The 27,237-nt window shown below is 39.8% G+C and overlaps 1 protein-coding gene across 2 annotated transcripts in view; it reads left to right on the top strand.

Moving 5' to 3' along the window:
• Positions 1-1,363: 1,363 nt before the first annotated feature.
• The window catches only part of dlgap1b (discs, large (Drosophila) homolog-associated protein 1b), a 94,907-nt gene continuing 69,033 nt past the window's right edge, over positions 1,364-27,237 (top strand). For both annotated transcript variants that reach the window (XM_084939451.1, XM_084939452.1), the window contains exon 1: positions 1,364-1,571. The gene's annotated coding sequence lies outside the window, so the exon portion shown is untranslated. The remainder of the gene's footprint in view (positions 1,572-27,237) is intronic.

Genomic DNA, 27,237 nt, shown 5'->3' with positions numbered 1-27,237 from the left:
ATTCTTTAATATGTATAAATTTAGCACAAAAAGTAAGGCAATTTGTGTTTGGTTCAATATTTCATTCTTGTAACAATGCTCCTTGCAAATTAATCTTATATCATTGGAAAGCCTGTTTATGTCCCCTTTAAATGATGCCACAATTGTAAGAAAAATGCATTTGTGGGTTGAGCAGCATAGCTAAGTAAATGGACTGGGCCCCTGAAAAACAGATTTTCTCTGCCAAATGCATTTTCCTTACAAATGAGATGACATCCACAGTGGTGCATGACCTGTACGACACCTGCTGCGACCAGGCCATATTTCACCCACGCTTAAAATTTGTATTATTTTATTTATCATGTAAGATCTTTTGATATAAGTTGGCTTAAGAACTGAGGCTAAAATGCAGTTCTTGGTTCCTTTGGTAAGATGGGAATTGAAAACTTTAGCTTAAAGAGCTGTTTTAGATTAAATCATTTATCCCTAATATTTTAGAGAACTACCCTCTCAGATTACTTGCTTAACTGTGGTTTCTAAGATATTTAAAAGTAGAATGGGAGGCAGAGCCTTCAGCTTCCAGCTCCCTCTTCTGTAGAACCAGCTCCCATTTGGACACCCTCTCTACTTTCTTAAAACTTTCCTTTTTGATAAAGCATGCATTTATGGCTGGATCAGGTGACCCTGAATCCTCCCTTAATTATGCTGCAATAGGTCTAGGCTGCTTGGGGCTTCCCATGATGCACTGTGTCTTCTCCTCTCACCTTTAAACACCACTCTGCATTTAGTCATTAGCTACTATTAAGCTAATATTGGCTCTCTTTCAGTGTGTCTTTTGTGCTGTCTTCCTCCCCTCACCCCCAGTGGAAAAATGGCTGCCCCTCCTTTAGCCTGCTGGAGGTTTCTTCCTGTCAAAAGGGAGTTTTTCCTTCCCAATAGCGCCAAGTGTTTGTTCGTAGGGTGCTTGTCTGGGTGTTTGGGGTTTCCTGGTATTACTGTAGGGTCTTTGCCTTACGATATTAAGTGCTTTGAAGCCGCTATTGTTTTTATTAGACATACCTGTCAATAACTCCTTGTACAGCCTCAGTATTCCTGTTGTTCAGGTAAATGTTGAGTTATGGCAATATTAGCTTCTAGCTGTTAGTAATTAACCTTTAACCTAGCCTGTAAATTAGCTAATTAAATGCAGCTGTGAGTATATTTATATTTTCCCGCCTTTTGCTTATAACAACCTAAGCTTAAGTGTTAATTCAAATGACATCGTAAGAATTTTACAGCTGGTCTCGAGTATGTTTCGTGAGCCAAAACCGGACGACTCTACCGCGGAGGAATCCAGGCAGCAGACTCCATGTCGGACTTTCCCTTTCTCCGTTCGTGTGAAGCGCTGTTTCATACGTTCAGTGATGCCTCTGCAGCTCACAGACGGAGCGATACAGGAAGATACTACAGTCAGTGGGACCTTATCATCCAAGTGACGTCGTATATGATCAATCCTGCTTGTAATAATCTCAAAGCAAAGAAGCAATTTCAGCCGAATTCCCAGGACTACTCTGGAGGCAACTGTGGGACGGTCAGTCTACTGTGTTGACAAGGTAGGGCAACTGCGCAAATTGTTTTTTCCCCCGTTTCATTCATTCTGCAGTGAGTATTTGTATGCACCTGTCGTGACTTAAAAACAATCCTCTCTTTGATCAAGTAGTGTTTCGACATCTACTTTTATTAAAACATGCAAACCTGCAATGCAATACTGTTTTTTTTCTCATGTTGTCAAATTATTTTTTTTCACGATTTACTGTTTAGATTTTTTTTTTTTTTACAAGTTTCTTTAAAACACGGGTTACCTAAAAAGGAAAAAAAAACAAAACAAAACACAAAACGCCTCATATTTGGGCAAAGTTGTTGGGCTGGACGTTCCCCTTTAGCACGTTGACAGCTGTCCCTACCACTTGCCGCAAGTGATAATGAGGCAAAAATATCCAATCACCCTTTCCGTGCGCCTTGACGGAACAACCGCGTCTGCAATTGCGTATTTGGGATTTTAATATGACGACAAACTGCAGAATTTCTCTTTTACAAGAACACAGTAAACAGTGATTCTTCTAATGAATGCTTGGGGAGGGGGGGAAATCAGAACATGATACTGCCACTTGTTAGACGAGGATGCAGCAGTGACCATGAGAACATGTGCCATGACTCTCCATGTCCAGAGGTTTGGGAGTAGCATTCTGGTCACTTCTTAATATCCAGCGCTGAAGCCTTGCAGATGGTGCGAGCTCTACTGGATATTAGGGGTTAAATTCCTTATTTCTATATCCACGTCAAGCTGCTCTGTGGGTTTATTCAGACTATTCTTTGGTCACCCAGTCTCCTTGGAAATTGGCTTTGGTGTTGAATGTATTCTGCACTTCTTCCAGCCTGAATGTGTGATTCCAGTCATTAAAACACTGCCTCGAGTAGTAGCCTGTGTAATTCAGCCCATACAAATGAACAACGCTACATCTGTAAATTACTCTCTGGACTAACTCCAGATGTGATGTGAATGGATCACTTGTCTGATGTAAAAATGCAGAAGGAGTTTGTCTGCGAAAATAATGCTGCATTAATGGCTCATTATGGATGGGAATGATACACTCAGTAATTATTGCGTGTGTGGAGGGGCACTGATTTTTTTATACATATACATACATATACATATATATGCATGCTACAAGGTAGAGAGAACAGAATTCAAGAATGACAGGAAGGGATCAAGGCTAAGAGGTTAACGAACTATGAAGAAGCCATTAATAGACTCCCAAAATGAATTAAGCACTTAACACACACAGAAATGGGACTATTGACTGAAAGCTGCAGCTCATGCAGATCTGCACATTTTGAGGTCATGTGCTACAGAACAAGAAGCATATTTAATGATTTTTTTTCCCCTCTCTCCCCGTGTTATCTTCCTCTTTATATTCCTACAGAAATTGAAAGGCATTGCACGGCAGACCCCCCCCCCCCCCCCCCCCCAAGAGCATTCTCTTATCTCAAAGAAGCAGGGAACAATCCCTCAATCTGTTGATCTTCCCTCGGCGCATGTGTCACTTCCTTAAACTATAATCATGCACGCTTTCCTTGTTAAACACAAGGGCCCTACATCTGCTCACCTTTCCAGCCCAGTCCTCCTTTACAGACCCTCTGCATCTCATATTACTGACTGCAGTGGCTTCATACCACCATGGAGGAGGAGGAGTGTCTGAGTGATCATTAGCAGCATTTCGTCTTTGCCTGTCAGTTAATGATGGACTCGGGGCTGAACTCTAAACCCTATCCTTCATTAGCTTCCCTTTTGTCTTGATGCTGTTATCAGCTCTAGTAGCATCCCCTTGTGTCATTTCCACATATTCAGCAAAGTCACAGAAAATGTAAGAACTGACTGAACTGTGGATGATTTGTAGCCATTACTTTGTCCACATCAGTAATCGAGGGGCTTGTCCTTGTCGGACTGTATTTTTGTTGATCCTGTTTAGTTAAAATCGCGATGATATCTGCTCTGCTACAAAAAAATACGTTTAAACACTTCCTCGGTCACTGCTTTCTGGGTGCTGCCAGTGGAATATTAAGAATGCTTTCGAGGTGAGATAATGGATGCTGAATATCTGTACTTTTCACACTTCTTCCTTCCTCACCAAGTCTCACTCAATCATGCAAATAATGCTGTCCAGATGTAAATGTATCATCATCGCGGACAGGCCAAACAAGCTTGCTTTCTCTTCTGCATGAGATTGCCTCTTAAGCCACGGAAGCCTGAAATTAAAGTGCAATTATTAAAGGGGCCATCAGATTTAAGAAGCCTGGGGGGCAGAAGGGAGGCTTGGACTAGCAGTGGGACAAATATTGCTTTCTGACACCTCAAGGGTTTACAATAAAATTAAGGCACGATGACGGCAAAGAAGATTTCGCAAAGCACAGTGATGACATAGCTGTTACTCATGACTTGTCGCCCCTCAGGTTTTATTAGTGAAGACCAGAAGTCACAGTCATATCATAATGATGGTTGTGGATGACAGCAATGATGAGTCAGCTATTGCCGGATTCTCTGATGTGCTATAAATCCAGGCTGTGTTCTTTTTTTCATTCTTGAATTTTAATTACACTGCACTGTTCAGCAGCGCCGAGCCCTGTCGGGTCTCACTACGTCTTGCTGCTCGTCTGTGGTTCACTTATGAGAACAGGACATCTTCTGTTTCCGAGGTTTCACTCTGGCAATAAGAAGACTTACTAGTTTGGCATGAGGGGACTCTTCAAGCACTCCTGCTCTACCCGTCTAATCTCAGCCTGCGCACTTTCTGGTGCTGCTTAGATTGGTCGTATGGGAGCTGTCAGCAGGCCAATTTAATTTCTTCAGCTTTTCTCCTGTGAATCTTTTTTAAAGCAGGAGAAAAAGCTGTGCGTTAGCTCAGAGAAGCTAAAGAAAGTTATTTTTTAGGATCAAACTACGAACTTAATAAAGACGGTTGCATTAGAGACTGTGCACAGGCCCTCGTGAAGAATTGGTGTGCCATCACCGGTGAAACGGGACACACTGTGCCTGATGCTGAATGAACGTATACTCGGTGCATGGCAACCTGTACTAATACTACACTTCTGAGATTATCTGTCTTTTGGCATGGGTTAAGCCACAAAACGCTTTCTGCTTCCTAGGATTTGCTCGTAATAGCATCTCTGATATTGTACTTTTTTTTTTTCTATATTCTTGAATGCCATAATTCGTTCGTGTATCTGAGACAGTCACTCAGCTGACAAATATAATTAATTTGTGGGGACCCTGATATCAGACTGCAGCTAAAGCATTGATAATGTCACTTTGGTGGATATACAGTGCTCCGCTGGGGGATTTCTGTGTGTGCAGCAGCTTTTGAGTCACTGATGAGGAGCATTGTTTGCCATTACAGCTTCCCTTCATGCCTGCTAATGCCTGCAGGTCACACTACAGTCTAAGCCCCGGGCTGCCTTTCTTTCTCACTGTTGACAGCATGCATCTCTATACACATTTAAAAACACAAAGTAGCGTACAGTGTATCCTTTTTACATCCAATCTGCAGTCCAAGGCTTTTATGTTTGAATGCTGTGACTTTGCATATAGATAGATAGATAGATATATCTCACACAAACCAACAAACTGTGGGGTCATTCCCTGCTTTTCTGTTTTCCTCACACCAGAAACTAGAGCACACATTTGTTAGTATAAAGACATACATTAGACCTGCTTTTGCCAGGGAACAATGTCAATTCTGGTGGGAGAGTGAGAGAAATGGGGAGAGAGTCATGGTCGTTTGCCTTCCAGCTATTGCAGCATGCTCCAACTGTGAAAGGCCACTGCCATTGTTGGGTAACATAATCCACCAGGGAGGCCTTCAGCCAGACACTGGGGAGGACTACCTATACACACTCTCCCTCTCTTTCTCTCTAAGTAAAGATGCATATCCCTTTCAGTGGTGGAATCAGCTGCTGAATGCTAAGCAATTCTGAAGTGTTACCGAACTTGTGTGTGAGGTTACAGCACACACATCCCATTATTGTTGCCATTCTGAGCAGAAACACTCCGCTTGCTACTTGCCTCATTTAAACTGTCTTTTGATAGTGGTAGATCCTGATACTCTCCGGTGATGGCGAGCTGAGGGCCTGGATTAAGAAATACAGACATGTAAATGCGTCCTCTGTGAAAATGTACCCCATAGATAACTGTCTGGATGGTTTTAATCAAGTGTTGTGGAGTGTGTGGTCACCTACTGAATGGATGCCAACAATAATGTGTCTGTGAGAAACAGATTTGTGGTTTAATAGTGGAAGCAGTAGCTCACAATGGATCACATATAGACTCGTGCTTACGAGTATTGGGTTGCTTGCAATCTAATTAGCATGAATGTTTTCCCATCATAGAGGCCACATACTCTGGATGCATATGCACATTAGATAGAAGATGCATTTGATATGCACTTGAGGGAGATATACGTGATTCAGGCTGCCTGATTAAAGTATTATTTATCTATCCGTACACAATTTAATCCTTTATCAGAAGATAAACAGAAAATGTAGTTGGCTAACTACTTTGATTTCATTAAAAAAAGATAATCAAATTCTTTGGTTTCAGTTTTCAATTTCATTCCTAATGCATGCCATAAAGCAATGGAAACATTATGTTATGACCTCAGTGGTACTAGATTTGAGAAGCTGAATCCACTATATGACTGCCTGTACTGGAGAAGGACATTAAATTTGATTCTCCTTAGCTCTGGGTGTGTGTAAACCAAATGTAAGAAGGTTTAACAACCGTGTAGTCTCAGGGGAAAAAAAACACAAAACAACAACTGCTGCACAGCTGTTATGCTTTCTGTATATGTAATGTGTAAATCTATGCCAAAAAGGAGTCTATTGAGGGAATCCTTCTTGTATTCTGTATTCCAACTTACAAATGTAATTATGTAATTTTTTTACAGTGCCTAAAGAATGCCCATTGATCCTAAATTCATATTGAATATAATGACTCAAACCATTTTAAATTGGTATATTATATTTCTCCACAGGTAAACATGAATCAGGAATTTGAGAAATTGTTACATTTAACCACCGAAGTAGAACATTTAAAAAAGTGGTCCAGGATGACTTGATACATCCACATGGCCTGATTTGAAATTCCTCCACTTTAACATTAGCTGGATTATTTTAAAAAGCCAAATACCAGTCATGTTGTTCCTGAAAAGGTTTACACATTTGCTTTTCTCACTTACAGCTCCATGGTGTTTTTTCTGTGCGTGTGAAAAGCCCCTTACAGCTAAGTGAAGTCCCTAAATGCCCCAGTTGCGAGGTGGGTTAGTAGGTTAGTAGACATGTGTCTCACATGCATGAGAAGTGGCATTATGCCATTGTTATTTAAACAGGATTTCACCCTATAATTCCAAACAACACTGACTGACTAAAATCTGAAAAGCCAGCGGCAGCATTGATGCTATTTTTTTTTTTTGTTTTTTGTTTTTTGTTTTTTTGTTTTTTTGCACCAAAGTCTGTAAGCGTGTGTGCACAGTAAAGCCAAGGGCTTTCATTTGCATGCATACTGAAGCTTTAGGAAAGTCTAAATAGCTTGTCTCCCAGACTGACAGTAATGAGAGGAGAGGATTGATGCCTCTTTGAGAAGATTTTGTCAAGATCTTGCTGTTTTGGCAGGAGGCATTAAAGATTATGGTATCGATAGAACAGTGAAAGGTAATCCTGAGCAGTGCTTTATTTTAAGCCAATAATAATAGTGTGTGCACATGTCCATTTTGCTACATTTTGTCATTTTTGCTAAAAACAGGGGTCTTTTTTTTGTATCCAAACAATCCAAAAATATTTTATAACATATATAGCCTGTTATTGAATAAATAAAATCTGATGACTGTCTGACAGAAGCCTAGCAGCTGTTTTTAATGTGGGTCCTGTTGCTGCAGCACCCATGTTTTCATGGCAATCATCCTCATGAAACCCTAACCACCTGGGTAGGATGATTAGTAGGAGCACAATCAGTGTCATGTCAAACTATTTGACCATCAAATAGCACAGGTGTCACATCCCTGCGGTAATAAATTAATGTGACATTTTCACCGTTGCTTCATACTGATGGGAGATTTTCCAATCCAAGCCTGATGCACCGTGTTGCACCTTTGGGAAGGGAGCGGGAATTTAAGAGGCATTTAAGAAGAAAAGCCGGAGCCTGGTTAGGTATGTTATTGGACCATCAGTTCCTGAAGAATGGTAAAATGGTAAATAACCTGTATTTGTATAGTGCCTTACTAGTCCCTAAGGACCCCAAAGCGCTTTACATATTCGGTCATCCACCCTTTCACACACTGGTGATGGCAAGCTACATTGGGGCGCACTGACAGAGGCGAGGCTGCTGGACACTGGCGCCACCGGACCACCACCAGTAGGCAACGGGTGAAGTGACTTGCCCAAGGACACAATGACCGAGACTCGAACCAGCAACCTTCCGATTACAAGACGAACTGCCAACTCTTGAGCCACGATCGCCAACAAAGTTTTGATGTGGGGGCAAACATACTGCACACAGCTTAAACTGTTATTATGATTATTTATATTGCGCAATTAGGAAAGTTTTGTTTTTAACACAGGCTAATGTCATTACTAATGGCATTTTTGGATTTTCTCTTTATAGTAAGGACAGAAACTCTCGAGTTTGGATATGTAGCCGCCAGAACATCTAATTTTTTCATTTACTTTCAGTAATATTGAAAACTGATCTGCTGTCAGAAGCTGTTACGGGTAGAATTAACTTCTGGGACAAAAGTACTGCATTTGCTGTAACTGCTTCACAATAAAAGCCACTCCATGTTTTACTAGTCGGTTGTTTTTGATGTGAAGTGACAGCAGTAGACAATATTCAGCTTGCCTTCAACTAATGCAGGTCTGATATGGTTATGGAGTCGGCTGTTAACATTGGGGCTTATCTAACTCGGGACATGTTGCTTTTGTCAGTATACTTTCATTTAAAGGATGTCAGCCATTAATGACACCATAAATAGCATCAACAGTATCGATAACAGCATTTGATGAAGTTTAAGCCTTCAAGATTAAAGCTTTAAAGAAAATTCCACTTTCTTTTACTTTCATATGTCAAACTATCTTTATCGTTTCAGTTTTTATTGGTTTCCATCAAGGATTTCCCTCTTTTCCCCAGATATCATACAATTGTATTACTCAGCATACTAGTTTTCTGAGGAGTGGCTTAAAGGAACAATAGGGAGGGGGGTGGGGGGGCTTTTCTTGACCAGCCAGCATCCCTTCGTGCCCCAGCTTTCTGCAGTGCCCTCTAGCAGCCGGCCTGGCCGCCTCTCACTAGCTGTGACAGGAGAAGGAAGAAGATGACGAATCAGGGACATGACGAAGATATCCCCAGCATCGACTTCTCCGTGAGATGCTGGGCAGTGTCACGCAGGGAGAAAGTGTGATCACAGTTTTATTTATCCAGTTTATAGCTCATGGGCAAGTGTGGTTCCTCAGCCTTGGCAGACTGTTTAATAAGGCCCATGTGTATGTCTCTTATTAGTTTCTGGTTAATGACAGAGCACTTTGCAGTCTCCCTAATAATGGTGTTTTAGTGAGATTTGGAATTCACTTAACTTGCTATATATTCAATCTTTTTAAAGAACCTCCTCCTTTTGCAGAACGCTCAGCAGTGGGCATTAGCATGTCACGTGCCTGTCACGGGAGGTCCAGACTGTCATGTGATCTTACGTCGAGGAAAGCCTCCATGAGCAAGGCTCTTGTGTATTTAAAGCAAGGAGATTTATTTAAGAGCCCATTACACAAGATAAGCTGCAAAAGGTACAGCTCTAAATGGAATAGAGGAGCCTATTTGTAAATGTCCGCAAGTGCCTGACTTTAAGTACATGGCGGGGAGATGAATGGAAACGATAAGCAATAGAGGGTAATTTTAACAATGGGTATTTGAAAGGGTAGATATTTTGTGATGACAGCCTTTAATTGATCTCATCACTTTTGAATGGGGTTTTTATTGAGCTCATCTAAAGGCTGACAGCGCTAGCTAGAAGGATAGCTCTTGTGTCCTGAATGTCGTACAGGAATTCTGATGCATTTTCCCCCCCTTTTTTTAAATCCTGCACAGTACACATGCTTATTTTCATCCAATCCTTGATAACAAAAGCCTGCATGAGATCGTCAGAGGCAGGACTGACTGCGCAGGGAGGTTTGACACAGTTGTTTTAGATCCAGAATGGCATCAGTGCAGGCTGAAAGTTAGTTAAAGCATTAAAAGGATGCACCCAGTATAGTAGTTTGTGGTGCTAAACCATGTCATATAATCAACCGTTAAATAACTTAGGGTAAAAAAGGTAGCACATGCGGGGCTTCAGGACAAAGTAGACTTATCTCAATTTCACTAATTAATCCAGCCCTGTCAACAAACATGCTAACATTTCGGCCTACTGGCCTCCATCAATGCGTCCGCGCAGCCTCAAAGCCCCCTTTGTGTTTTGGATTTAATTGAGAGAGTGGCCCTCAAGCATAGTGCCAATCTTCCCAGTAAACCCTACAGGGAGCTTTTCCTGCTGTGAAAAGTTGAAATACTCATTGACTTTCAGTGGCAGCTTACAGTATTTTCAGCTCTTCTAGCTTCTCTTATTGGAACAAGAGCGTAAGCTGATGTAATTTCAAAATTACACGATTGATATTTGAGTAGTTAGAAATGAGGCTTACACGTGTCCATCACTGGGTAGACATGAAGTGTATTTGTCCCATTTTGCGTACAGTACATGAATACAACATGGGTAATCTTGATATGGTTGCATGATTCATAGGATTAGTTTGGATTAGCAAAGCTAACTTTCACATGACAGCAGTAATAATCTGTTCTCGAACTAATAACAATAATCAGGTTGGGAACTAATTCCCACTTGAAACTGATTGCAACACTGCAGCACATTTGACACTTAAATAATTGATAAAGAGAGGAGGCAGAGGGTGGGGGTCTAGATGTAATCATAACATGTGCTGGAGTTTCGTATAGGACCTACGTACTGAGGAATGTCCATGTGAGAAAAGGCAGGGCCCTAAAACTCTGCCAGATTTCATTTCACGCTCCGCAGAGCACAGCCTCTGAGACGGTGACATTTACATGGCCCTCTATACCACTGCCAGTTGCTGCAGGCCCAAGGCACTGGCTAAATCAGGCACAAGGGCCAATGAATGAGGAGGCAATGCGAGCGGGAGAACAAGGAGGAGATGGCTAATGTGCTGTGCAGAAGAGTCAAACAAGAGAGCATGATTTCATGAGTTGTTAAAAGGAGTGTATCACGTCACGACCGTCCTTAAATTAAAATAATTTTCTTTGGAGGTAGATGCAGATGTGAAATCTATTACTTGTGCAGTGCTAATGCATCATGTTTGCTACTCTGTTATACATTATTGGGAGTGCTTCCAGTATGACCAAGACCTCTGTAAATGATTCTGGTCTCTTTGTGGGAGTTGTTTTGCACAAACATAATAAAGGAGTTCATTTAGGGAAAACTCATTAAACAAATAAATGGCACTGCATGTGCATCACCGGGGTTGAACATTTGTGTGTGAGTAGATGGGTAGCATCGGGGGCACGATTGTTCAGTCCACTCCAGCTTTTCCAGGGATTATCTGCTTCAACGACCACCTGGTTCTCTCTTAACCAGGAGGCCATCGGGCTAGTTTGAATTTAAGTCAACCCCCTCCTCCTACTTAACTTTGTCCCTGACTAATCTAATTTAGTTTCCACCCATAGGAGCTTCCCATTTCACTCTAACCAGTAAGAGTAGCTCAGTCTGTCTCAGTCTCAGTCAGAGCTCTCTCTCGCATTTTTTTTTTTTTTTTTAAATAACACTTCCCATGAGATGTTTCCCAGTTGGCTGAAATAAAAATTCACAGCAGCTGCAAACACTGAGGTTTGTCTGTCTGCTTTCAAAAGAAACCTTTTGGCAACAGGAGAATCTTTCTTTGCCTAAAATCATTCTAGGCTCCTTTTAAAGATCTTCTAGTAAGTCCCCCCAAAACGGTATAAAGACAATGCACATTTAACTTATATAATCATAGATGCACTGGGCAGTTTCTCATGCTGTATCCTCTCAGGGATTTCTGCTATGGAGCCAATTTGGCACAAATTCTCTCCTCATTTTGGTCTTCAAATCTTGGCGCTTGCTTTTGTTTTTGTTCCCTGGCAAGTCACTTTGCTCTGATATTTCTTTTTTTCCCAGGTGGCGTGAAACTATCGATGTGTTTGTGTAAACACATCAGTCAGCATGTTTTGAATGGAGCCAGTTCAACTCTGAAAGCTGTTGTACATGACAGCCTTTCATTGTGTGCAACAATGCCTTATTGAAGTCTGAACATAATGTTGAGCGGTAACCATTACTGCAGGATTATCAGATGTAGAAGAAGACAAGGCAGATGGATATAATGATGGGAGTAGTTTGAGACAGGTGGAGGTCAGCATTGCTACCACGCAGTCTCACTGGTCCTGTTTGTCATGGAGCAGTGAATCAATACAATTGTCAAGTGGATGAGTCCACACTGCTAGTTCATTACAAAGTGTTAAATCTAGCAATGGTGCTTACTAACTGCCATAATGAGGTGGTAACAAAGTTATGGAATGATTAGTGAGCATGTGTCCCAGCAGGACGGCGAGGGAGAGTGAGCTTGGGGAGGTTACAGTATGACAGATGGTGACTGTATGTGTGTGTCACAGTGTGAATACGTGAACGCTACTGCTTTGGGGTTGTTTTTGCACAAAAACAAGTGGAAAAAAATAACTAAATATTTCATTGAACTTGATGATATTGATGCTAGCAGGGACTTGGACTTACAGGCAGTTTTGATTTCATTCCAGTGTGATTCATGAGCAGGGTCAGCTTTGACAGCAACGCTTTTTGAATATTGTTTTCAATTTAGTTGATTATAAATTAGTTGTGCTAAGAACAGTATTGTCAGTGTTTGAATGGCAAGAAAAGATGGTTATTTTTAGCATCCTGTGTTAAAAATTGTGTTTTGATGTGTCAAACTATCTTTTTTTTATTCTAGTTGCAGATTATATTATCTTACCTTTATGCTTTTTATACAGATTCAAGGCTTCCTTAACAACATCTTAAATAGAAGTAATCCTTTTTGCATTAATTCCTGGATTATTATGTGCTTTACTGGGACAATCATTTGTAAATTCAAGTCTATACAGATTACAGAGGCCAACAAACACACTGACCATTATCAGGTTTGTTTTCACGATTTCACATGATACTACTACACGAATCTGTAAAACATGCCAGAAGGGGTGTAAAATAAACGCAACTCCGCGTGTGGTGTTTTTAGGTTCTGCCGTAAATCACCATGTTGCACGTTGACTGCAAGAGAAGGAAAGAGAACGAGTGGAGGCAGGGAGGGAGGGGCTGAATCTGTGGTACAAAGCCAAAACACGACCGATGCCAAGGTGGCAGGCACGGAAGGAGGTGGAAGAGAGTGAGAGGGAGAAGATGAGAAGGGAACACCTTCTTCTCAATCTAATAAGCTGCATGTATAGGCACTGAAGGACAAACCCCTATTTATAACCAATCATCTAGATTGCCCCCTTTCACGCAACTAGCATTTTCAGGGGTGTTAGGGGTTATTTTTCTACATACACGAGAGGCCATTTTCTTCCATTTCTTTTTGCGACGTGTTTAACAGGCTTGAAAATGGCTCAAACTACATAACAGACCACAGTAAGCGAGTTGTGACAATTTTGGGGCACATGCATCATGCATTTGCTCACTGTTAGTCATTTCACACCCACAGGAAGAAGACAAATTGGTCACATCCATTTCTTTCTTGTGTTTCTTTTTTCTCTTTTGTTTTGTTTTCTTTACTGGGGCACCATTAAAATGCACCTAAACGGTGACTGTTAAAATTCATTGCAGGAGATGTACACTAAATGCAGATAGGGGGGAAAAAACGAATATTAATTGAAAATCCACGCCCACATCCTGTCAACTCTTTAGTGACTGAGACATTTAGAAGCTAGATTTATTTGTAATTTAATTAGCGGGGAAGAAAAAAAGGTCACACATGCTGAGATCTGTGCACATGGGTGACGGGGAGAGTTCTTTGCTAATTGAGCACAAAATGGACTGACAGCTGGAGGTCAGGCATCAGTTGGCCCTGTGGCCTGGGCGATGGGGCTGATGTGGAATTAGCTGGCTTCTCGTCCTGTTATTGGTGCTTTTTTTCAGGTCACCAGCTACGCCTGCATTCTCGTTGAGCCTTTTCAGGGACATGCCACTTTTAGTATAGATAATCTTGATGTACATAATAAAAGTGGTTTTGGATTGAATTCAGGACAGCAGATTTGCAGGGAGATCAAAATATGTTTTTGGCTGAAACTAAGTGATGGTGTGTGTGTGTGTGTGTGTGTGTCTGCATGTGTATTTTTGTGTGTGAGTGAGACAGAGACATAGTGGAAAAGGAAGAGGGAGAGATGAATGAATGTCCCTGACTGAGAGCAAGCTAGTGCAGCTTGGAGGAATGACTTCAGCACCACGGACAGAGTCTCATGCTCCAGGCACATCACAATACTCTTTTATCTGTATCACTACACGCCATCTGTTCACACAGACACACGCACCGATTGAAAAGTGAATGCACGTTTATAGATTAATGAACATTGCAATGCTGCAAAGATCTGAGGGGCAACTTTCTGTGACAAGCTCAGCGAACTCAAGATTGCAGCCTGCGAAAGGAACCGAGCTGAGCATTACCTGATATATTTATCTGCTTTTTTTTTTTTTTTTTTTTTTTTTTAAAGCTTACACATTTAAGGAAATGTAGTTAGATAAATGCAGGCAAACACTCATGGTTCTCGCATGGCATTGCACAAAAGAAAGAAGCATCCGAATAGAGAATACCAATCCTAAAATCACACTTTCTAGTAGTTTCTGGACACAATCTGAAACAACAGCTTGGTTTCAGAACCTTCTATACGAAAGCATATTTGTTCATTTTAGCCTCCAGTGTGTCTTGGCTGGTAGAAACATATTTGTTTCAAAAGGATGACTGCTTGAGTTTGTGTGATGTTCAGCTTCTAGGTACAGTAGGCGCTGCCTGACATCGCACAGATGAGATAGATCAAACTAGTTTCCTGCCTAACAGTGTCGAGAGGATCTGGGGACACATCTCCAAGCTGTTTCATCCCCACCGTACTTGAATATTCATTTCCGTCTAGCTTACTTCCTTGACTCCGTTTAGACAGGCATTTCATTGAACATTCTAGTCTGGGCAAGATGGCTCTCGTCTGAATTACACTTAAAAGTTCTCAAAAGTTCTTTTCTTGTCTTGTGTTTGCACTTGGCACATCAAAAAGAAGATCAAGTGGAAAATGCAGACAGACACCTATTTACGCTCTAATTTGAGGTCATGAAGCAAATCAATTAAAAGCATTGTCCCATTTTTTGAATGAGATGTGTCCAATGCGTTATGAATGGCAAGCAAGGCTTTGTAGCATAATTAGCAAGTTGTCTAGAAGAGGATACAGATTTTTTTTTTTTCTCTTCACTAAACACTTTCCACGCTCCCAGGCAGACAGGCAGTAAGAGCCTGCATGTCAAAGGCATGAAATACTGGCATTTGTGAGGACACCAAAATCTCTTTGGCTGTTCTGGCAGAGAGAGAGACAAGTGCACAGGCAGCAGAAAATGGCTTAGTCAGGGTCATCACTAGCCAATAGCTTTAGATAGCTGTGACAAGCCAGGGCATTTTCTCAGGCTCCAATAAACCGAGTGAGAAAAGATCTTCTTGGTGCAACTTTGCCAACAAACCATTTTCTCACGGTATTTACTTGGAGTAGTTATCATACATTTGATGTAGTGTGAATGGTGGGGCCACCATAAGTAGAAAATACTTAAAAAATTGTACCTTTTAAAAACAGAATTGTATGTCATAGGTGTATATGTTTTTTATAATTATTTTAACTCTACAAACCTCAATCACAAGTGGTGATTGTATTTTTTTTCTAATCTGCATGAACAGCCACATCAGAAAGGGAAAGCTTCAGTATGTCTGGAGTCATCTGAGTCACAATGCCTCTGTTTCCTGCTGGGATTATTCTTTCCATGTCAAAGTGCCTTTTTCTCTTCTGCATCTGTCTTTTCACTGCAGATGCATGTAATCATATATTGTTGTTGAAGTTCAGTGGCCCGCAGAACAACAGATGTACTGTACTTTCTGCCACACAAGCCATGTCTCTTAAGCTTTTGTTAAGTGGGATGAAAGTCCACTGAAATCTCCTAGCTAAGGGTAAAGGTTCATCATGTTCTGTAGACACTTTGTTTGTTTTATCATAATGTCTTTAAAAAAAATTATATATATATATATTAGGTCTTATTTATAGCTCTGAAATGTACAGGTAAACACAGTTGCCCCAAAACAGAGTGGGAGATACTGTATTGACAAAGTACATCCATTTTATGCACATGCACAAAAACACACATACTTGATAATGTCATTTGTATAATCTGATGGAATCTGGGCCAGCTTTGACGAGGAGGCAGCCGGAGGGATGAGCAGTCACTGTCATAATGATTTGGTGTGTAGGAGGGGAGGTATGGGGAAAAGAGAAGTGTGTGTGTGTGTGTGTGTGTGTGTGTGTGTATTGGAAAGGGGTGTCACCAAACACACTATTTTCTTCCTTGTTCACTGGGGGTTTTTGCTTCATACGCAGGCTGCAAAAAACAAAATGTACCGATGTGTGAGTCATTACACTTCGTGATGTTGTAATTTATGCAGTCACTTAAATTAAAAGGAAATGGTTCTGCTTCATGTGAACCATTAAGCTATTACTCATTTATTTTTGGCTGATGTGAACAGGTGAGCTGAGGAAAATGTGTAAAACACGAGATAAGAACAAGGGGAGATCATTACTGGTTTGGTGCTTTTGAAGGTTTGTTGGTAAATGCTGCAATTATCGTGCTTACACCCAACTGTGATAAATGGCAGATTTCCTTCAAGCCTAAACACACACATTCCACATTTTTTCCTGTGTTCATCCTTTAAATGTTGGCTTTGCTTTTGGAATACCTCATGTTTCCAAATGGCACACAATTTGGGGCAACATCTTTACACAGTTTGATAGGAAGGAAAAAAAGCTCAAACAAAAACATTGCGTTTGGTTGCAAGCCATACAATAAATTCTTGGAACAAATCCTGTTGAAGTCACACCAGGCATTTAGATTTCTAATTAAGCTATTGTTTCTTGCCAACCGTTAATTCTGATAGTTTTATTCTCTTGATAGTCAAAAATGGAATAAATTAATTGAATGTTTACACAGCAAATGAGGATGCCAATGTCTTTAACACATTAAAAGAACACCATTCACCATATTTAACCTTTTTAGAGCAACCTGCAAAACGTCTGCCAACTGGACAGCTAACGTAATAGGATAGCTAACAATCAATGTGTGTCTATTGATTTAAGCACAGCCCCAATACAGCCAGACCACACAGCAGTGATGCATCAACATCCTCTGATTGCCCTTAAGCAAATGTCAATAAAAATAATTAACTGACTATTCTGTATTGGTCAAGAAGAAGAAGAAATGCACTACATCTGTTGTAATTAGACTCTTTAATCTGCTGTTTAAGTAAAATAATGGCCTACTTTTTAAATTTTTATAGCCTAATTTTTATATCTTTTGGGGTTTGGTTTTTCTCATAAAGGGAAATCCTTTTCTAAGGCTTTAATTTTGATAAGCATTTCAGACAAGCTCTGGCACACAGTATACAGACTTACTGCGACAATCATTACATGGGATCATCGGATAAAATATATGCTTCCGTCTTAAATTTCATCTTGCACTGCAGTTTTTTTGGTTTTTTTTGCGTGTCCTTAATGATGATTTTCAGGATCATATTGTGTGTTGCAGTCGGATCAGCCCGCTTTCCTGGTTCCATTTCAAGTGATCGGTTACTGAAGGTTATATTCTATACTCTTTATTCTGTGTGTTTTGCACATCTAGTCAGCGTTTCTATGCATATTTAATCATTTACTTGAATCTTTGTGTTGTTCTTTGATGGGAATCCTGTAAGCCCGATGCAGGATAGTGGGGAACTAGACAGGTTTGTGTCCAGTTTAGTCGACATTTAGATCAGCAAATAACTGTCAGGCAGTGGAAGCATTCCTGCTTGTCAGTGTAATGCTGCTGGCTCCTGGGACCACGGTCTACTCAGGTGATGGCACTTACTATAAGTCCGATGATATAACTGCCACACTTGCTGCCAACTATAACCTACACTCGACCCATCTTGACTCCTCTCTCAGCTTCTTTGGCACAGCTGGGCATGAGGAGAGTGGATAGCATAGAAGAGTTGGACACTGAGTCATCAAAATTTAAGTGCAGTCAAACACGTTCATGTTGGCATATTATAAAAAGACACACAAGGCCTGTAGAAGTCCAGTTCTGAAGTCTTTAAAAGGCTTAATCTAACAACTATTGCTTGAATTTTTATTGAATTATTCATCTGAGGACTATTTAATCTCTAACTATGCGGCCTATATAGCATTTAATATAATTACAGATTTCTAGAACCGACTGATGGGTCTATGGAAAAATAACATCAGTCAATAACATGACTGAGACATGGAGACATGCACTGCCTTTTTGTAAATGTTATATGTATGAGCTTATGCACCTGGTTGTGTAGTATTCTCGCTAAGCCTTAGTTTGTTCAGCATGTGTAATCCCCTTAAAGTCCCCACTGATAGCCTGACTACTTTCACTTCAGATTAGCTGAGGTAGAGATCAAGAAGTGCCCCTCTCACCAGCATCTAGGACGACACATGGTTCCTTACAATGAAACTAGCTTCACGTAGTGTGCAGCTATAGAGTTGGATAGGGAATACAAAATAGATGCAGAATATAAAATTCATATGCTGTGTATGGTTGTGTTTACAATTATTCCTTGAAGTCAGTTCCGGTGCACATCTGTATTCATTCTCACACACACTGGAATCTGCTTTGCATTCTTGCATTTGGTCTGTTTGGACATATAAGTATACTTTTCATATCGCAAAAAATAGTTATATAGGCGTGATAAAAAATATGTTTTTCCTTAAAGAAGCCCAAGCATCTTTTCTGATGAGCTATGTTTTTTTTTTTTTGTCGTTTTTTTTTCAGTAAGCCCAAGTGTGATCCCACACTGCATTAATTGTGTAACTCGCAGAGAGTTGTGAACAATTATACACGAGCTAACAAGTTAATGGGAGGTAGAATATAGTGTGTACACACTGATTTAATGACTTTATATGCTTCTTATGGGATTGTCTAGCGAGAGAGCGCTAGCGAGTGGCAGCCAGATGGAGGGTTGAGTGTTAGTCTGCAGGTCTGTGATTCACTCTCTGCACACAAATGCTAATGTTTGGGTTCACTGCATGTTTAAATAGACATTATCTGTTATTTATCTGGTTGGACTGATGGAGGGATGATTAGGCTAATGAGGTTCCATAGTGAAACATTAGAATTACACCTGTTGTTGTCATGATCCCCAGGTTTTAGACCATAAGCTTTTTTTTTTTGGTTCATTCTTTTAGGTTTTGAGAATCATTTGCATTTGGGGTTTGTTCCTTTTTTTCTTTTGTAACATAGGTTATATTGTTTATATTTTTCCTGTATGCCATTTATATTTTCTAGCAGTCTCTGTTTGCATTTCTTCCTCTAAGTCCTACATGTTAGGTTATGATTGGGATGGATCTCTAATATTTAGCTATTTAGTTCTAGTCTTGTCTCTGTATTTGTCTTTTTGTCTCTCTTGTCTCCCTGTTTAGTTGTCAGGTTGTTGTTGTTTTTTTGTTGTTTTTTTTTTTGTTTTTTACTCATTCAGTTGTGTCTCCCTTCCTGTTTTATTTTGATAACTGTTCTTTTATCTCATGTTAGGTTTTACTTCCTTTGTCTCCTTGTCTTGATTAGTTTAAGTTAATCCTCCCAGATGTTTCCACCTGTTACCTCTCCTCCTGGTATCTGGGATGCATGTAATTGTCTGAGCTTTCCCTTGTCTTTTCACATTGTCCCCCATATCTGTGTGTCATCTTGCCCAATGCTTTCTAAAATTTCTGCTATTTGGATTGCCTGCGCTGCAAATGTTTTACACTATTTGTATTCCTTTCTCCTAACAGTATTAAAGTCAATTTCTTTTTCAGTGTATTCCTGTCTCCCACTTCATGCATTTGGGTCCAGAATCTGCAAAATATATAGTTAAATTATGTCATTTGTTATTTGTGTTAATTTGTAGATTTATTGTCACAAGCTAAGCATTTTTAATTCACTTGATCATAAATTGTTTTTCCCCAAATTTGTCAATCCAATTTATTAGTATTAGTAAGAGAAAGCTGAGTTTGGGCAACAAACAACAAAAGCAGTGATTCAAGTACCTGGGGAAGAAAAAAATCCTGAAGGACTCCTAGACATGTTTACCATCCATCTGTTAGTCAATATCTTATGGTAACATAAAGTGAGTGGTGCTGTTATGTCTTGTTGGTTGTCTGTCCTCTTGAGGTCACTTTGTATTACTTTTTTTCAGAAGTGCTGCTCTGTTATTTCAAGAGCTTTATTGAAATTAAAAATTGACTTAATTTTAATTAAGAATTACATTAGAGATTAATAAGAATTAAATGTAATTAATTTACTTTAATTTTAATTCAGCAAATATTGTTAGTACAGTTTATCTACACTAGTCCTGTGGTATGTTGGTTGGTATTATGTTCTTTGGTATTAGAAAAGACAGTTGCAGTGATGTGAGTGTTGTACTTTACTCTTTGTGACTCCCACAGCCAATACCAGGAATGATTTTATATTTGTATTAATACACACATTAATATGGACAGTATTTCCTCAGCAGTCTCCATCATGGTGGTCCATTGTTAGTTACACTCAACACCACACTTAGTCAAACTGACAAGAAAACACTGGAGCCCATATCATAAATTAACAATAATATTGAGGGACCCAAACAAAATAATTACAATAACTGTTATAACACTGTAATTTAACACACTAACATCCACACGAACAATGCCAGTCTTTGCACGAGTTGCCCCTCCCCTCGGGCCACTACAGTACTTTTCATTTTTTAAAATGCTTTCTTAATCGCTTCATTGTCAAGACTCATAATCAAGACAGAAAAAGTAATAACTCATAACAGTTCAGCTGCGCCTCCCATGCCTCTGAATGGCTAAGCTAAGCTACCTGCACCTGGCTCTGGTAATTAACACAGAGACCTGGGATTAGTTTTAATGCTTTCATCAAATTCAGCAGCAAGAAGGAATATAAACATATTTTTCAAAATATAGAACTATTTCTTTTAAGCATACCTAAACATTAACTAGCATAAAAGGTGGTATAAGGAAGAGCAGAAAAATATAACCTATAGTGTTTTATTCAAACAAGTAAATTACAGTTTGCTCGGATGGTGGCAGTCCACCAGTGCACTGGGGCACAGTAATATCAATGTGCAAGGTAGTTGCAGGAAATTTAAGAGATAACTGAGGAAAGTGGAGCGGGAGTATGAACATAGTGCCTGAAGCCAAATGAGCTACTGTACAAGGACGTGTGCAGAGTAGTGCAAAATTATGCAAACAGTGTTGCATAATTATTGCAGTTTATCACAGTGAGAGAACAGGTTTTAATGTTTTATTAATCTGCTTAGTTGACAATGGTGTGACGGGCTTTTTTTTTTTTTATTAGCAAGAATGTTGGCCACATTGTGATACTCTTATTTATTCAATCACTGTTAATTGAACTATTATGCTAAATTGATGTTTGGGTTGATTATTATTATCTTTCTGAGAACATTGTAAACAAACCTTGTCTCACCTGGCTTCCTCTGCTATAACAAGTCAGAATGAAAAAGGTCCATTGTATTCAATTAGCTAACTGCAGTGCTGCACAAATGACACCATGATTGTAGTTAATCTAAAATGATGGCTGAAAACAATTGGAGCATATTTGTTATTTTTTATATTATTGTTATCACATAGATTGTACAGCAGTAAAGTGCCACTCTTGTCTCTAGTCTTTCATTGCAAAATGAGTCCATAAAATGCAGGAAATTCATAATTTTACAGTTTGTTATTATTGACATCTATTTGCATAGAATGGCAAGTTTGCATGATGGTAGTGAGACCAGATATGTTGTATCAGTTGCACACAGTGCTGCTGAAATAAAGTGGCTGAAAAAAATGACCTGGGATTAGTATTGGGAGTGGGAGTGGCAACAAAGGACAGGAATAGTAATGAGTACATCAGAGGGGCAGCTCATGTTCCACAGTTCAAGGATAAAGGGTTGAGATTTAGTTGCTTTGGACACGTGCTAAAGAAACATAATAGATATGCTGGACAAGAGTGAAAGCGGTAGTTTATGGAAGTAGTGAGGGAGCAGTAGGTGTGCAGGAGGTAAAGTATAAAAGGACATAAATTGTAGCTTTTCTTATGAGGAAATTCTCCCTTACATAAAAGGTTAAAGTTGGCATCTTGGTTTTATGTGTTTTTAAGATCTATTTATCCATTCATCCATTTTCCTTCCACTTGTCCAGTTCAGGGGCACAGAGAGGCTGGAGCCTATCACAGCCCCATCACAACAGTCTCACATTTATACCTACAGCCAAACTAGCATTTTGCTTTTTTTTTTCTTCTTTGTACCGGTGGAGGAAGATAGAGATTCCACCCAAACATACAAATCCCAGCCTGGATTTGGACCCAGGACCTTGTTGCTGTGAGGCAACAATGCTAACTGCTGCATCACTGAGCTGCCCTGATGCTTTCATTATAGTAGGGGAGGAAGAAAACAAGCAAGATGTTTGTTCTTGATGATGTTTTGTTCTCGTGGTTATTGATGCTTTTGTGTTTGGGTTGTAAAGGTTACGTCTGTGTGGTGAGGAAACCATGGGATTCTCAAGAGACAATAAGTGTGTACTACAGGGCATGCTATGCTTTATTACACTGTATTCAGCCTGCCAGCGAGAGCAAAGCTGTGTCAGAGAAATGTGATTACATGTAACAGAGTACTCGAGCCAAACGAATTGTAGCTTTTCTACGGCATTTAATACCTTGTCTCATAACAGTGCAAAATTACTCAGTGCTTGCTTGATGTTATATTGCTTGGGTATAAAAAAAACCCCCCAAAAACACACATTATTATGCTCTCTCATTTTTCATGTGGTCTTTCAATTTTGCTGAAGATTATAAAACTCTGGCTTTCTCAAATGCCGACCTATATCCCTGACAGACCGTGTTTTGTGTCCAATAGTTTCCCTTTTTTTTGATCTAATCTGTTTGTTCTTTTGTGGGGCCTCTGACCTGTATGATACATCTGTCTCTCAGCTGTAACTCATCCAAGTGGCAGTCTAGATGCTCATTCAGTCCCACTTTGCTTGCTGCGGATGACATGAGGGTTTTTCGCTCTCACTCTCTCTGCCAGGCTCACTCCATGTCAGGGTTTAACAGTGTGGTTAAAGATATGCTATGCTTGCTGCCCTACAGTGTAGATAGAGCTTTGCACTTTTACACAGGCTCAGTGATGTGATGTTTACTTCCTTCAGCTTGGTGGGTCTGTGTGAGAACCGTCTATCTGTTTCTCTCTTTCATCCAATCAGTTTATTCAAAACAGCAGAAACGCTGAGTTGCGTAACCTTAAAAAGTCAAGGAAATCTCAGTGAATTATACTTCTCAAGAGGATGTTGCAGTTATGCAAGCACTTTTATGAATTCAAAGGATTAAGTGTTTTTTCAAATAACCGTTCTCTCTCAATTTATGTTTGGGCAATACATGAAAAACAAACGAAAAAAAAAAACTAAACAGTGCAGCATATAACACTTTGGCACAATTAAATAAACAGCTTCTGACAATCAAACACCTTCTGTTGTTTGGTAGTGTGTGTGCATGTGTGTGCATGTGTGTGTATGTGCGTGTGTGTCAATAATCCAGCCTGGCAAAGACGTCCCAGAGTTACTTATCACTTTGCTCTTTGTGGTCTGCTCTGGCCACAAAAGCATTAGCTCAAGATGCAAAGCATTTCAAGTCATCTCTGCAATGGAGTGACATTTCTCAGAATATTTGACTCATGAACTCACCACCTTCTGGGTTGCGACTGCTGTTTACCTCTGATGTCGTTGACCAGACAAATTGAATAATGTACAATATAGTCGGACATAAAAATGTTAATTGTGGTCGATTTAGTGGTAAAATATGGAGTTTTAATAGTTTACATTATGGAGGTAATGGTTATTGTGAAAACATACTCTAACTGGTTAGTTCATTAGGCACATCTGTTCAATTTCTTTTTAACACAAATATCTAATCAGCCAGTCAATTCCCCTTTGCAGTAGCAGCAATTTCTTACATATAGGCATGGAGACATGGCCAAAATGACCTACTGAATTCAAACTGAGCATCAGAATAGGTAAGAAATGTCATTTAAGTGTCTTTGAATGTGGTCTGGTTGATGCTGACAGACAGGCTGGTTTGAGTATTTCTGAAATTGCTGATCGACAACAGTTCTCGGTAGGGCTGTGCGATATGAACAAAATCTCATATCCCGATATAAGAATTCTATCGTCCGATAAAGATATAAATCACAAAAATGTAACATTTTCTGTAAATTACGTGAATCTCGGGCAGCTCGACTTGCGGGAAGTGTTTCCAGCTGCGCGTCATGTAGCTGGAGTCGAGTGTTTTAACCGATGCATGAAACTATACATTTTTAGACATAAGTTGTAACGGCCGCCGTTTTCTTTGTGAGTATTTATTACACGGCGTGCTGCGGGGAAAAGCCTGTTCTAATGTTTGAGTCTAAGGTTTATTTTTTAGCACCTGGCGGCTCTTTTTTACTTCTCATCCGTAAATAATCTGCTCTTTCACGTGATTCAGTTTATTTTGAAAAGTCTCAACAGGATCTTGAGCTTTATTGTGAAAGGTTTATGTGGAACATAAACAAACGGACACGCGATGGTGTTACCTCGTTGTTGCTAACCACAACGCATAAAAACAGGTGCTTGTCTGTCAGTAGTGTGGTTATATTACATATAAGAGAAAGAGAGAAAGAAGAAATTAATATAGCCACTACAGTGACCATCAAAAGGATGAAAAAATATTGCCGTAAACAGTTTATTTTGCGACACCACGAAACAAACGATAGCATAAAATGAAACAATAGACGTTTTTATATCATCATCCGATATATATCGTTATATCGAACAGCCCTAGTTCTAGTAGTTCTCTAGGTAAAAAATACCTTGTTGATACCAGAGGTCAGAGGACAATGACCAGACTGCTTTGAGCTTATAGAACGGTATCAGTAACTCAGATAACCACTTTTTACAACAAAGGCATGCACAAGGACATCTCTGAACCCACATTACATTCAACCTTCAAGCAGATGGGAAACACCGGGTGCTACTCCTGTCGACTGAGAACAGGAAACACAGTGTACCCATCTTCTAATAGCCAGATCAAAGCTTAGATCATCTCAATGGGTTTTTTGAACCTGACAGTGAGTCACAGTACACAAATTGGTCTCCACAGTCATGGGATCTCAAGAGCACTTTGGGCATGTGGTGGAATAAAAAGGTTCAGTCATTTCCTAAAACAAATGAGCACTTGTAACGTGTAAATAGTGCATTTTAAGTAATAATTTCCCTTTGCAGAAATGAGGCCCGTTACTTTGATTTTAATTTTCTGACTAGGATTCATGATTTTATTGTATTCAAATACAAGCTCTTCCATTTTTACAGAGCCTTAGTTCAATGTACTCCTGCTTTCAACCCACCCATTTTCTGATTATAGACCTTGGACAAGGAATAATTTGCCATAAGGTCTTTACTTAGGTACAATTACACCCATTAATGATGGACATCATAATGGATGTGGTGAAGGAGGATTTTTTTTTGATAGCCCACTGCTCTTTTTGTTATAGATTTGTGTATATCAGGTTGCATGTCCTGCATTTAAATATGTTATGTAATTGTACAGCTGCTACCTTGACCAGATGTCTCTTGTAAACAATATTTCAATCTCAGTGGGACTTCCCGGTAACACAAAGGTAAAATAAACAATGAAGACATTATTCAGTTTCTGCTTACAACCAGTACTTGGCAGCTGTACAACACTGAACATAGCAGAGCCCTTGTTGTGATATCTAACTCTTTATCTCACAGTGCCAGGAGCTACTTTTAACCACCACAAATTGTTAAAGAGATTTTCACAACAAAGAAGTTTATATAATGGAAAATTGTACTATCATAGTCACCATCTCTTTTTCACGTCCCCTACTGTCTCTTGCTCTTGGCGAAAAAAAAAAAAAAAAATCCACCCTGAGTTTCTTGCATGTGTCTACTTCAGAAAATGTTGTATTTTCTTGTGGTGTGAGGAGGAGAGGGCACCTTTGTGCACATACTTCTTAATATGCAGTAAAAGGCTAGAAATGAGAAAGGGGAAGGCTTTTACAAAGAGATAAAAGAAAACCTAGCAAAGAGAGGCTAATCAGGGTGAAGAAAAAGTATCATCACACCACCACCCCCATCTCACTTATCCTCACCATTCCCATTTTGCTCCATTTATCATCTCTTCAAAGCACTGCAGAGTCTTGAGCTATGGGGTAGATACATTAAAATGCATCAAAATCAATGTATTTCCTGAATACCAAGAGATCTGTCTGTGAAGAGTAAAAAACCTCACATAGCTGTGTTTTTTCACTTTACTGGCATGTGTCCAGGACTTTCAATCAATTCCTTCACAGCAAGGACTCTGAAAGAAATTAAATTAGGTCCTGGGCATTGAACCACAGTTTCTCAATTGGTACAGAATTTGTTCACATTGATTTGGCCTGATTGGAGTCCCAGGCTTGTGTTTCCACTTAATCACTGAGCACGCCCATCTCTCGAACCACTATTTGCATGCACCCTTCCCCTCCGCTCATGTCAGTCATTCACAGCCCATGGTAACCTCGGGAATTTGCATGAACTCACTGGCCTGGACTTTTGCTGATCCACTATTGCAGCTTCCGTTGCTGCAGCACAAATGTAATAATCAGATTTTGTTGTGTTGTTGTTGTTGTTGTTATTATTATTATTATTATTATTATTATTATTATTATTATTATTATTATTATTATTATTATTACAGTGTCTTGTTAGAGTTAGCAATAGGCTGATGCTCTGCCAGGTCCAGAAAATTGTCCTCTGGTTACAAAAAAAAAATGTTCTGATAGATCGCTGTTGTTATTCTGACTGAGCACTGGCAAGTGATAGAGTGAAAAAAGAAGAAGCTTGGGAAAGACAGACAAAATTGTCTCCAGGGAAAGTAAAGTGAGGACAGGAAAGAACACAGATTATGCATGAGAGCGAACAAAAGAGTGGAAGAAAGTAGGGAAGAAAAGATTGCGAATAAGGTTGTGGGGGCAATAAGCTTGGAAAACAAGCGACAGAAAGAAGATAAGAGAAACGGTTGTGAATGGAGAGGCAGAGACGAGTTGAGAGCTATGACAAAACAGCTTTTCCCGCTCCCTCTACTTCTGTCTCTCAAAGCTAAGGCCTTGGAGGCGAGTCCGAGGTGCACCTTGGACTCTACAGGCCTCAATCAGCATGTTAAATATCAAAGTTTGTGACAGTACAATTAGAAAAAGACTTAAAAAGTAGGGCTTGTTTGGAAGGCTTCCCTGTAGAAAGTCTCTCTG

This window comes from Perissodus microlepis, chromosome 9 (assembly GCF_051167445.1).
Source record: "Perissodus microlepis isolate ML-2025 ecotype Zambia chromosome 9, ASM5116744v1, whole genome shotgun sequence".
Taxonomy (NCBI): domain Eukaryota; kingdom Metazoa; phylum Chordata; class Actinopteri; order Cichliformes; family Cichlidae; genus Perissodus; species Perissodus microlepis.
The sequence above is the reverse complement of the archived record's forward strand: the minus strand, read 5'-3'. Positions and strand labels throughout refer to the sequence as shown.